Source organism: Camelus dromedarius, chromosome 25, assembly GCF_036321535.1.
Source record: "Camelus dromedarius isolate mCamDro1 chromosome 25, mCamDro1.pat, whole genome shotgun sequence".
In the NCBI taxonomy this organism is placed as follows: domain Eukaryota; kingdom Metazoa; phylum Chordata; class Mammalia; order Artiodactyla; family Camelidae; genus Camelus; species Camelus dromedarius.
The window spans coordinates 1,611,818-1,623,590 of NC_087460.1; the positions used below are offsets into that span (position 1 = coordinate 1,611,818).

Genomic DNA, 11,773 nt, shown 5'->3' on the forward strand with positions numbered 1-11,773 from the left:
TTAACAGAAAGGAGAAGTGAGGCCATCACCTCGCACCAGCACTCAATGCTCCAGCACATAACACCCCAGCCAGACCAACCTATTTTCACATTACTCCTCTTGCCCCACAGCTTTCTTGCCTTTGGGCCCCACACATTCTGTTCCCTCTGTCTGCATCCTTTTCATTCGGCTAAATCCTACTTATCTGTGAGATATCATCTTAGATCTTCCTACAATCCAGTTTAGGGACCCATCCTATGAGCTGAGGCAGAGCCCGGGATGTCACCTGCTGAAGTACTTACCACAGCAGACCACAAACTCCTGTTAACTTCTCCGCTTCTCCTCCTAGAATGAAACTCCTGAAAAATAGGGGACCCTGCCCTTTATGTACCATGGAATACACTGGACACAGCCCAGGACTTGCTGGAACACAAAAGGCACTCAATAAATATTTGATAAATAAAGGAATAATAAAAACAAGACACTTAGATAATCAAATCATTTCACAAGTATTCACTCAACTAAATAAACCACTATCTAATTTGACCTTTACACAAACCTATGCTTCCATTCAATCAGGGAATATTAAAAGTGAACACTAAATGGCTTCACTGTCAGTTAACTGGTAACAAAGTAATTCACATTTTCCCCATAGAATATGCAAAAACAATACTTAAAAAACAAAGGTCAGGGGAATAACTATGGGCTTGGGGTTTCTTTCTGGGAGGATGAAAATGTTCTAAAATTGATCATGGTGAGGAATGCAAACCAAAAAACTGAACTGTACACTTACTGGATGAATTATCTCTCAATAAAGCTATTACTTAAAAAAACAGGTCTGCAGGTAGCCAGACTTAAATTATGAAAAAAAATATTAAGCCTGCAAAAAAAAAAATGCCTACAGGATAAAATATGTTATATTTATGCAATTTTAAAATAGCGAAATGCCATATTATTACACACAATTCCACTAATTAGGAAAAACAAACTGGAAACACTGATGACTTCAGGAATAACTGGATGGGACAGAAGAGATTTTTCCCTGTGGACTCTTTTATACCTTCTGATGTGATACGCGTGTTAAAAAAATAAATATACATCTGATTATTAAGAACAATGTTTTATCTCTCCTTAGTACAAGTATACACTGCCAGGCTGCCTATTTTGTTCTGACTAGAATTTTAAAAATATATACTTTAAGATCAATCTAGGGACATGAAAGACTGTAAGAGTCTCACATTTTCCTGCTCACACACTAGAAAGCATTTCGTCATTCCTCTGTTACTAAACATTAGAATCAGGCAGAATTCTTTCTTACCCAACACTCTGACACATCTTTAAACAATGACACAGTTGATCACTCCCTCCTCTGAGAACTTCCTTTCCTTCATTTCTAGCACATCACACTCTCCTGGTTTTCCTCCTAACACAATGAACTCTTATTAATCTCATTTGCTGGGTTCCTCTTCACTTACCCAGAAGGTGTCCTGAAGATAAGTTCCATGAAGGTGGGAATTTTTATCAACTTTTTTCATTACTGTATCCGCAATGGCTAAAAAAGTACCCAGAACCATACTCAATAAAGAACTGCTGAATAAATGAATGAATGAATCAGTGCCCCAAGGCTCAGATTTTGAAGAGCCATTGAAATAAATTATATTCCACATAACCTGTATACTAAATTTACTTTATTACATTTTATTTCTCTGAAAAACTATAATCAATATACTGTTTATTATTTTATTAACCAAGATACTTCATTCCCTGGTCTTTCTCCACCAATGTTTTTGATAAAGTACGTGCAAAACGCACATTTAACAGCTCTTATACTACTTCGAAAAGCACAAACGTACCATAGAAAAAGAGCAGTTGTTGCAATAAGAAACTTCACTTTTGTTTCCAGTACTAATGCTGAATTCACAGACTGACATAGTTATCTGACTTTAGCAATTAAAAAAAAGGAACACCCCAGTAGGCTCAACAAGGATATCACAGTAATGACTAGCAAGCGACATTTCTGGAAAACTAAAATGTACTGTTTTCTTCAGGCTTAAGAAATTCTAAAGAGAAATAGATCACTTCTATCCTACACTTTTCCCAAAATCATGATCGCATTCCTACAAGGAGAATCACATCCCACCATCAACCATGCAAATGTCATTTTAGCAATACAATTTCACTCAATACCTTAGTTCACAGTTGTCCTTGTGTGTACCCAATTAAATCAAAATATAATTTAAAAGCCAAAACTAGATATGTGAATTTTAATTTTTCCTTCCAAGAGACTAACCCAAAATCAAAACTATTACTGTACTAACCTAAAATCTGATCTGAGTACAGTTAATTAAATCTTTTGCTTATAATTAGCGATTATCATCTGTTTCCTATAAGTCTCTTCAAGCAGAAGTATTTGCTGGAAGATAACAGTCTGCTCATTAAGTAGGCATTTTAAAAGAGGCAATGATTTGCAACTACTGACACTCACTCTGTATATTTCTCTCTTGGGTTACAGGAAAGCACTTCTCTGGCTATGTTCCCAAGTAAATTGAGTAAGCCTTGAGAAAGTCACTGCTTAAATTCCATTTCATGACGGCTTCTCTTCCTCCATAAATGAATTATTGAGAGTCATGCCTACTTCCATCCATTACATAATACATGTCCATCACAGGACCTGTTTTCTGAGCAAGAAATAGCTTAAGTGACACTGAGAGGTAAGGCCAGTTAATACTGTAATCTAATAGGAAGTAGGAATCCAGAAAAGATTCTGATTTAATGTGCTAGGTTGTGAAACACTGATGTTAAGAACGTTGAACACTGTTTACTCTTAGTAACATCTCCCTACACAGTGAGACACATACCCCTAAATGTTATTAGAGTATTTAAAACGCACTTGACTCCAAGAACATTTCTCAGAAATTGAGAGATTTACCAAAAAAAAAAAAAAAATCCAATTCATTTATCAAATGTCCAGTAAAGCCATGTACAATTGAGAAACAAAAATAATCTCCAATAACTGTTGAACACAAAGTAGCTAAATGTCAAGGTCTACTGAAAGATGAGTTATAAAAGACAGCTGTGCTTTAAAACATTTAAGCATTTTTCACACAATTAGCGCCAAGAGAACGGTTCAAACAGTGCATTTTATCCAGCCAAAGCAGCCAACCACAACCACCTGCAACTATTCCTCAGAAATGTGTCTTCCAAAGCGACCACCTCATCCTCCGGCCTTCTCTTAAGGGGCCAGGATAAACTCTAGGTGGGACATAGACCATTTAGGCAAAGAAAAAAGACTGGAAGATAACACCTTTAAGGAACTGAATGTAATGGGATCTCTTTCCTAATGCTGCTGCCAGAATGAAGTTGTCTTAACCCAAGATCTCGTTCTTCTTGAAGGGTTTAAAAGTCTAAATCCATCCACGCTCACAATTTACCCACCCCGACCCAAAAGCAGAGGGTTCTCTTCCCTCCTCGACCCCCACCCATCCCGCCAGGAGGGAAAAATAAAAATAAACCCCCCAAATCCTAAAGTAGAAATGGGAGCCCTAGTGCAACAGCTTTCCAACTGCCTCAAAGGCAACATCCACAGCTCATCCTCCTGAAACCCACCCTTCATCTCCCACCCAACCCCTCCACACAAGGGAAAAAGGCAAGAATCCCCATCTCTCCGAACGCGGTGCTGGAGCACCTGAACCCCAGACCCGCCCGACCGCACCCAGCCTCCTCGCGGCTCCCCGCGCGCGCCGCGCCCGCAACATCACGCCTCAGGAGCCGGCGCCCCGCGCTCCCCCGGCGCCGCAGCCCCCGCCCCGCTCCCCGCCGCCGCCGCCGCGGCGCCGCCGCCCTCGGGCCCGCCGGGGTGGGGCCCGCCCTCCCGGACGTCCCCATCCCCCCGGCCGGCCGCGGAGGGGGAGGGGTCCCCGCGCCTCACCTACGGCTCCGCCCTCCCCGGGGGCGCGCTGCCCTGCCCCAGCCAGGGCCGTGAGGAGGAGCAGGCGGAGGGGAGCGAAGGGGCCCGGCCCCGCGGCGGACGGGAAGCTCTAGATGACGCCCGGCCCCGAGCTGCCGCCACCGCGGCCGCCTCACCCTCCTCAGGGCTGCCGCTGCCGCTGCCTCCCGGGCGCCGCCGCCGCCGCCGCCACTACCGCCGCCGCCGCCGCCGCCACAGCCACAGCTCGGCCCGGGGACCCGACGTCACCGCGCCCCGCCCCCTGCGCGAGACACCAGCCCCGCCCCGGCCTCGACGTCAGCGCGAGCACCGCCCCTGCGCGAGGCACAGGCCCCGCCCCTGGCCCGACGTCAGCGCGATCCCCGGCCGCGCCCGCTCGCCTTCCGCAGCCTCCTGGGAGCGCGACTCGGCCGCGCGCAGGCCTCGGGCGCCTTCCAGGGGCCGGCGGGCGGGCGGGCGGCTCAGGCTCCCGCGCGCACAGCTTGCGCGGGGTCGGCGGCATCTGTCTCCTCCCGCTCGCCGTAGGGGCGGCGCGCGGCGCAGACCGTGGGCCGCCGCCTCCCCCACGGGCCTGTCACGAAGGGGCCGGGCCGGGCGGCCCCGGGGTTTCCGGCCCCCGGCCCCTGAGCCCTCGCGCCCGCGGCCGAGGGGCGGCCCCGGGCCCGGGCAGGCCCCGGCGGTGGCCGAAGCCGGGGAGGAGCGCGGCCAAGCCCGGGGCAGGCTCGGCCCCACCCCTCGGGCGCCGTCGGGAGCCACGCATCCGTTACAGAAAGGGTGTAGGTAAGCGGTCTCTGAACCGGGTCGGGGTGACGGGGACCGCGCGCATCCCCAGCCTCCGCTGTTCTGTCAGCCTTTTCGGTGCCCACGAGAGCCGTGGAGCCGCCGTTTCGCGCGGGTAACCGGTGCGCACGCCCGCGCCTCCCCGCAGTCTCTTGTGCGTCCAGTCCCCGCGGCCCCGCACCGCCCGGGTCCCCGCCGGCTGCGCAGCCGCCCCTTGGCGCGCTCCGCACGGGGCTGCCGCCTGCGGGCCGCCGCGGAGGACCCCGGAGACTGACAGACAGGCGTCCTCACGTGCTCCGTGTCCTCGGGCTTCGGACTGATTTTCGAGACCTTGCCCGGCTGACGGCTGATCCGCCCGACCTGCTCCTCCGCAGCGTCGGGGAGGTGGCAGCGGAGCAGAGCCATCCTGTCCTCTGCTTTCCTTTCTGCCACTCTCTCCTTGTGTGGCCTTGGGAAAGTCGCGTGACTTCTGGGGCCTACTCTTCTCAGCCGGAAAATGGGGTGTGAACTAGACATCTCAGACGTAACCTACCTCAAAAATGTGTGCATCTCAAGCGTGTAAGACGCTGAGCATTAAGTTACACGTACACAGGAATACTGTCATATCCACACTCGGAATTTGGATTTGTTTGTTTGTTTGTTTGTTTGTTTGTCTTTTCACTTTTTTTCTCTTATTTTCTACTCTGCCCAAATATCTTTTCTGAAACCTACATTTAGGATTTTTTTTTTAATTAAAACTGGCTAAGTACATGCATTCATTGCCTCTTCTTCCTGAGACCACATTAGAATTATTTTTTAAGTGAAAAATGATACAAATTCCCCCCAAAACAAAAAAAATGAGAGGGGAGCCGCCAAAAGATTTTTTTTTTAATTTTACACACAAACTGAGTGCAGTCTGACTAAACAAACGGAAGCAACCACAATGTGGAATAGGTGTACGGGGCTCTGCAGCCAAGGAAGGGGTCTGCATTCCAGAAGTGATGTAGAGAAACTGAAATTCGGAGACCTCGACAAGACAGCACGAGTGAGAAGCAGGGCCGAGAACAAGGAAACTAAATAAGGGTCGCTAGAACAGCAGAACCCTCCCCATACCCCACATGCAACAGCTAGGCGTTTATCCCAGGCAAGAAGTCAAGCGTTCTCATAACCCCTGGGCTGTGAGTTCAGTGACTCAGTAAAGCATTCTTTATTCTGGTACAATAGCCAGTTTCCTACCCACTCACCCTAGACTGAAGTTGTGCAAGTTGGCAAGACCTTTCTAAGTTCAAAAGATTCCTCATCAGTGTCCAACTCCCTCATCTCAAATGTGAACAGACAACCAACGACTCTTAGAGGTTTAAGGGAAGTCTCAACTTGGGGCTGCAGGAAGGGAGGAGGATAAACAGAAAACGTGACCATAGAGGAAACAAGCTTCAGAGAACTTAAAGTAGTATGCTCGCAGACTTTTATTATACCCATGAAAAAAGCATTAATATACTCAGATAAATAGCAGTCCAAGAATAAAAAGTAGATCTTGAAATTCAAAATAAGAAAATGCCAAGATGATAAATTCACTGAAGTGGTGAAAGATTAAAGTCCATGAAATTTTAAGGAAGCAGAAGTATGCAAAGAGATGGAAATTGTGAGGGAAAATATAAGAGAAGTAAAGAGCCAATCTAACAGGACTAATACTACAAGAGGGAGAGAAAACAGAGTAAATGAAAGATAGAAAATTACCTCAAAAATAATGGAAGAAAATTTCCCAGAGCTGAAAGCGTCGACTCATGGAGAGCAAAAACAAAAAACGACCTTGTGAAATGTTAGAACCCTAACGATAAAGAGAGAATACTGAATTTCCAAAGGAAAACAGCGATCCATAAAAGAATAAGCCTCAAACTGGCATTAGAATTCTTCCCAGCAACGGTAAATATGAGAAGATAACAAAGACCTTCAAGTTTCCAAGGGAAACATTTCTTGAACTGCAAATTCTAAGAAACATTTTTTATGTTTAAACTCTATTCCTGGCTGAATTATCATTAAGTAAAACAGCAGAATGAAAACACTTCAGATACAGAGGAACTCATAAAGTCAAACTCCCATGTAGGCTTTTTTTTTTTCCCCACTTAAAGATGTGCTTGAGCAAGATGAGGTGGAAATGAGGCACCTGACAACGTCACTATCCCTCAGGCATCATTCAGGAGAACAGTAAAGGGAAGTGTCAATTGGGATGGAAGGATAGGAGTTCTGGGGCAGAGATCTGAAAAGGAGAATTCAACTGAATAACTAATTACTATGATAGGACGCTGAGAGAGTGCTGTTCCCTGTTGTTCAACTTTTAGACCCAGCCTACTAATAAGTTATCTTGCTATAGTTAAATCATAGTTTATAGTTATGCCAATGTTGACAATATAAAGGTAAATATACAGCTGGCAGTTTAAGATGTGGAACACAGGAAGGGAAGGGAAAAAATGTAAAAGCACTCCAGAGGTTATGTCTATGGTTGGCAGAATCCAAAATGACTGTTAAATGCACTGTAGAGGTAGGGAAAGTGACCAGCGGAGGAGCAGGAATTGTTAAGCGTATTGAGAGGGTAGGAAGACATGACATAAAGGGTTTATAATTAAGCTAAATCACCATCAAGAAATAATAGAAGACTTAATATTGTTAAAAATAGCAGTACTCCTCTAGTTCCACAGATTTTATGCAATCTTATCAAAAGTCCAAGCTGCCTTTCTTTTTTTTTTTAATTGACAAGCAGATCCTAAAATTCACATGAAAATGCAGGGAACTCAGAATAGCCAAAAGAATCTTGAAAAATAACAAAGCTGAAACACTCATTCTTCCTTATTTCAAAACTGACTACAAGATTACAGTAAGGTAGTGTCAACAAGTTCCTATATGTTCAGCCTCTAATGAAAAAAGAACATGGGAAGGAGGGTATGTGTAACTGAAGCACTGTGCTGTGCACTAGAAAATAACACAGCATTGTAAACTGATTATACTTCAATACAAAAAAAAAAAAAGTGTGACACTGGAATACTGAGGCACATATATTTGGAAAAGAATTCAGAGTTCAGAAAACCCAGACATTTATGGGCAATTGATTCACTGGGAAAATAATAGTCTTTTTTAACAAAAGGTGCTGGGACAATTGTATGCCTACGTGCAAAAGAATGAAATTGGACCCCTACCTCACATATACAAAAATTAATTCAAGGTGGATCACAGACGTAAAGATAAATGCTAAAACTAGAAAACCACTCAGAGAAAACAGGTACAAACCGTCATGATCTTGAATTAGGCAGTAGTTCCTTAGCTATGAAACCAAAACCACAAGTGACAAATTTTAAAAATTTGACTCCATCAAAATGGAAAACCTTTGTATATTCAATTTTTAAAAGGAAGGAAATTCTGACACATGCTACAACATGAACCTTGAAGACATTATGCCAAGTGAAGTAATCCAGTCACAGAAGGACTGTGTGTTGTACCATTCCATTTATATGGGACACCTAGAGTAGTAAAAAGTCACAGAGCCAGAAAGCAGAAAGGTGGTTGCCAGGGACCAAGGGGATGGCAGATGGCCACCTGCAAGCCAACGAAACCTGCCAACACCTCGATCTTGGGTGTCCAGCCTCCAAAATCTGTGAGAAATAAATTTCTGTTGTCTAAGCGCCCAGTCTGTGATGTTTTCTTATGGCAGCCCTGCCAGATTCATACAGATTGTGGTGCTGAGAGGTTGGGTGCTGCTGTAACAAATACACTAAAAATGTGGAAGGGGCTTTGCGAGTGGGTGACGAGTAGAGGCTGGAAGATTTTTGAGGTGCGTATCAGGAAAACCCTAGATTGCCTTGAAGAGAGACTGCTGGTAGAAATGTGAACGTTAAAAGGTGATTGTGAGATCCCAGAAATGAGGACGTTATCGGAAACTGGAGGAGAGGTGGCCCTTATTATAAAGTGGCAAAGAAGGTGGCTGAACTGGTTTCCAAGTGTTCTGTGGAAGGTAGAGATGAAAAGTGATAAACTGCAATCTCTCTAACCGCAGAGATTTCTAAGCAGAGTGTTGGTGGTGCGGCCTGATTTCTTCTTGCTGCTGACCGGAATTTCATCTTACTGATGTAGTATGCAGGTGGCGAAAGATGAATTAAAGCAAAAAGGGAACCAGAACCTGAAGATTTGGAAAATTCTTACCTTATCTACACTATTGTAACTTGCAAGAAATATATATTGGTGATCATTTTGTGATATGTTTGAGCAGTGTCGCAGGCTCCCGGCTGGAGAGGAATTTTGCCTCACGGGGAATCATATCTCGTCCCACCCACACCTTATGATACTCAGATGAGACTTTGCACTTAGAGTTGATGCTGGAATGGGTTAAGACCTTGGGAGGGGGGAATGCGTTTTGCATGTGAGAAGGACATGAATTTGGGGTGTCCCGAGGGCAGAGTGTTTGGGGCTGAAGTGTATTCTCCCAGAATATATGTGTGGAAGCCCTAACCCACACCGTGACTATGTTTGGAGACAGGGTTTTTAAACAGGTGATGAGGGTTAGATGAGGTCACACACAGTCTGGCACCTTGTTACTGTGGCCCTGGCAGGCTGACTCAGACATCATCGGGGAGGTGACACAACAACATACAGAATGGGGGAAAATTCTGCAAATCACACATCTGGTATTATATCCAGAATACATAAATAACCTAAAACTCAACAAGAAAAAGACAACCCATTGAGGGGGAGGGTGTAGCTCAAGTGGTAGAGCACATGCTTAGCATGCATGAGGTCCTAGGTTCAATCCTCATACCTCCCCTAAAGATAAATAAACCTAATTACCCACCCTGCCAAAATAAAAAATAGTAATAGAAAAAATTAAAGACAACCCATTAAAAAATGGGCACAGGACTTGAATAGATGTTTCTCCAAAGAAGATACATCAGTAGCCACTAAGCACATGAACAGGTGCTTGGCGTCATCAGTCATCAGGGAAACGCACAGCAAAGCCAGTGAGAAACCACTTCACACCCCCTGGGATGGCCGTAATCAAAAGGACACATGCCAACAGTGCGGGCACAGAGCAATCAGACCCTCATACATACCTGGTGGGAAGGTACGATGGTGTAGTCACTTTGTACAACAGTCTGACACTTCCTTGAAATGTTAAGCATAGACTTAAGACGAGACCCAGCAATTCTATTCCTAGGTTTGTACCTAAGAGAATTTAAAATGCCCACACAAAACCACAAAAATTTGTGTATGAATGTTATAGCAGCATTATTCATAGTAGCTGAACAGTGGAAACTAAATCATGAATACATCACCAAAAAGCATACTTTTTAATAAATTATTGGCCTACAAGAAAATAAAGAATTGTCCTCAAAGACTCAGTGGCTTATAAACAACAAATATTTCTTACTTAGCTGGAATTTGACAGCTGGAGGGAGGGGCAGTCGGCTGCTTGCTGTGCGCTAAGTGCAAATCAGCTCCACGTGTCTCCATTTAAGGACCGAGACTGAAGGCTCCGCAGTCACTGGGTTGTCTTTTCCTCGCGGTGGAAGATGAGCGTACAGGAGGCCAAGCTGCAGAGACGCACGTGGAGCCCCTGCTCAGATGTGGCCTGTGTGTTCACACTTCATTAGCCAAAGCAAGTCACCTGGCCAGGTCCAACAAAATGGTGTGGGAAGTGCGCTGCTTTCAAGGAGTAGAGGGAGGGAAGAAAAAGGGAAGGAAAAGGCATGACTTTCCTCTTAAGAACACTTTCTGAAAAACCGCGCACACCACTTCTGTTTATCTCCCTCGGTAAATGGTCATTCCTTGCTGAAGGGCAAACTGGATATAATAGACGTTATTGTGGATGGTCACGTACCCAGTTAAAATTAAGAAGTTCTATTACTAACATAAGGAGAAAATGGCTAATGAGAGACAACTATCAACCTGCCACAAACTTCTACAACAGTTACTGAAATTTAAAAACTTCGTAGACACATTAGATGCATCTGAAGAACAAATGAAGTAGAAGATACAATGGAAGAAGCTGCTTAGAATGCAGCGCAAGAGACAAGGAGGCAAAAACATGACAAGTTAAAAGGGGAGGACAGGAAAGGCAGCCTCTTGCTTTAAGTCTGCATAGTCCCAGAAGGAGAACCTGGAGAATGGAGGTGAGCTCCTGCTCCTGTAACAGGCAGAGGACTTTCCAAACCAGCAAGCTCAGGAGTCACTGAGGACGCTGCGCAGGATCAGTACGAAGAAATCCAATCCAGATACACTGTAAGTGAAGCTGAGAACGTAGAGGACAACACATCTTAAATTCAGCTGTGTTCGTGTTCCGGGACTGCAGTAACCGAGTGCCACCAACTGAGTGCTTTCACACCACGGTTCTGGAGGCTGGAAATCCAAAACGCCCTCTCTGAACTGGAGGGTAGAATCCTTCCTGCCCCATCCCAGTTTCTGTGATTTGCCGGCAGTCCTTGGCATTCCTTGGCTTGTGTCTGCAGCTCTTCAATCTTTGCCTCCACTGTCGCATGGCATTCCTTTTTTGAGTCTGTGCCTCTGTGTCTCTTTCCCTTTTCTTGTAAGGAACCCCGTCATTCTGAATAAAAGACCTCCTTTTCCAATATGACCTTATCTTAACTAACTGTGTCTGCAGTGATCCTATTTCAGAATAAGGTCACATTCTTAGGCACTGGGAGTTAGGGCTTTAATCGATCATTTTGAGGAATACAGTTCACCCTGTATCATTAAGACAAAAGATCAGCTTACTTACAAAGGAACAGTAATTAGACTGACAGAAGACTTATGAACACACAGAGGAAGCCGGAAGACAGTAGAGTATTATCTTCAAGTGCTGAGACGAAGTAACTGTCACCCAATTAACTGTGTGATTATCACTAATTTATAAGATCAAGGACAAAATAAAAGACATTTTCAACTAAAAGCACATGCTTTATTACCAATTGATCTTCATTAAAGGAAAATCTAAATGATACTTCAAAGAAAAATAATCCTAGAAAAGGATTTGAAAGACAGGAAGACGGTGATCAGAGAAGTCAGTGAACATGTGGAAGGGGGGGTTATCTAAATTAACTGTTCGCA

General features: G+C 44.9%; 2 protein-coding genes across 21 annotated transcripts in view; one reads left to right on the plus strand and one right to left on the minus strand.

Annotated features, from left to right (window-relative positions):
- The window catches only part of ERC1 (ELKS/RAB6-interacting/CAST family member 1), a 289,429-nt gene extending 285,287 nt beyond the window's left edge, over positions 1–4,142 (minus strand). For 3 of the 13 annotated variants that reach the window (XM_064478870.1, XM_064478869.1, XM_064478872.1), the window contains exon 1: positions 3,908–4,142. The gene's annotated coding sequence lies outside the window, so the exon portion shown is untranslated. Of the gene's footprint in view, positions 1–281; positions 1,634–3,907 lie in introns of those variants that run through there. The other 10 variants (XM_031444368.2, XM_031444365.2, XM_064478871.1 and 7 more) reach the window with 6 other exon arrangements.
- Positions 4,143–4,564: 422 nt separating this feature from the next.
- The window catches only part of RAD52 (RAD52 homolog, DNA repair protein), a 35,669-nt gene continuing 28,460 nt past the window's right edge, over positions 4,565–11,773 (plus strand). For 3 of the 8 annotated variants that reach the window (XM_064478894.1, XM_064478896.1, XM_064478898.1), the window contains exon 1: positions 4,567–4,705. The gene's annotated coding sequence lies outside the window, so the exon portion shown is untranslated. Of the gene's footprint in view, positions 4,706–11,773 lie in introns of all 8 variants that reach the window. The other 5 variants (XM_064478905.1, XR_010377762.1, XM_064478902.1 and 2 more) reach the window with 5 other exon arrangements.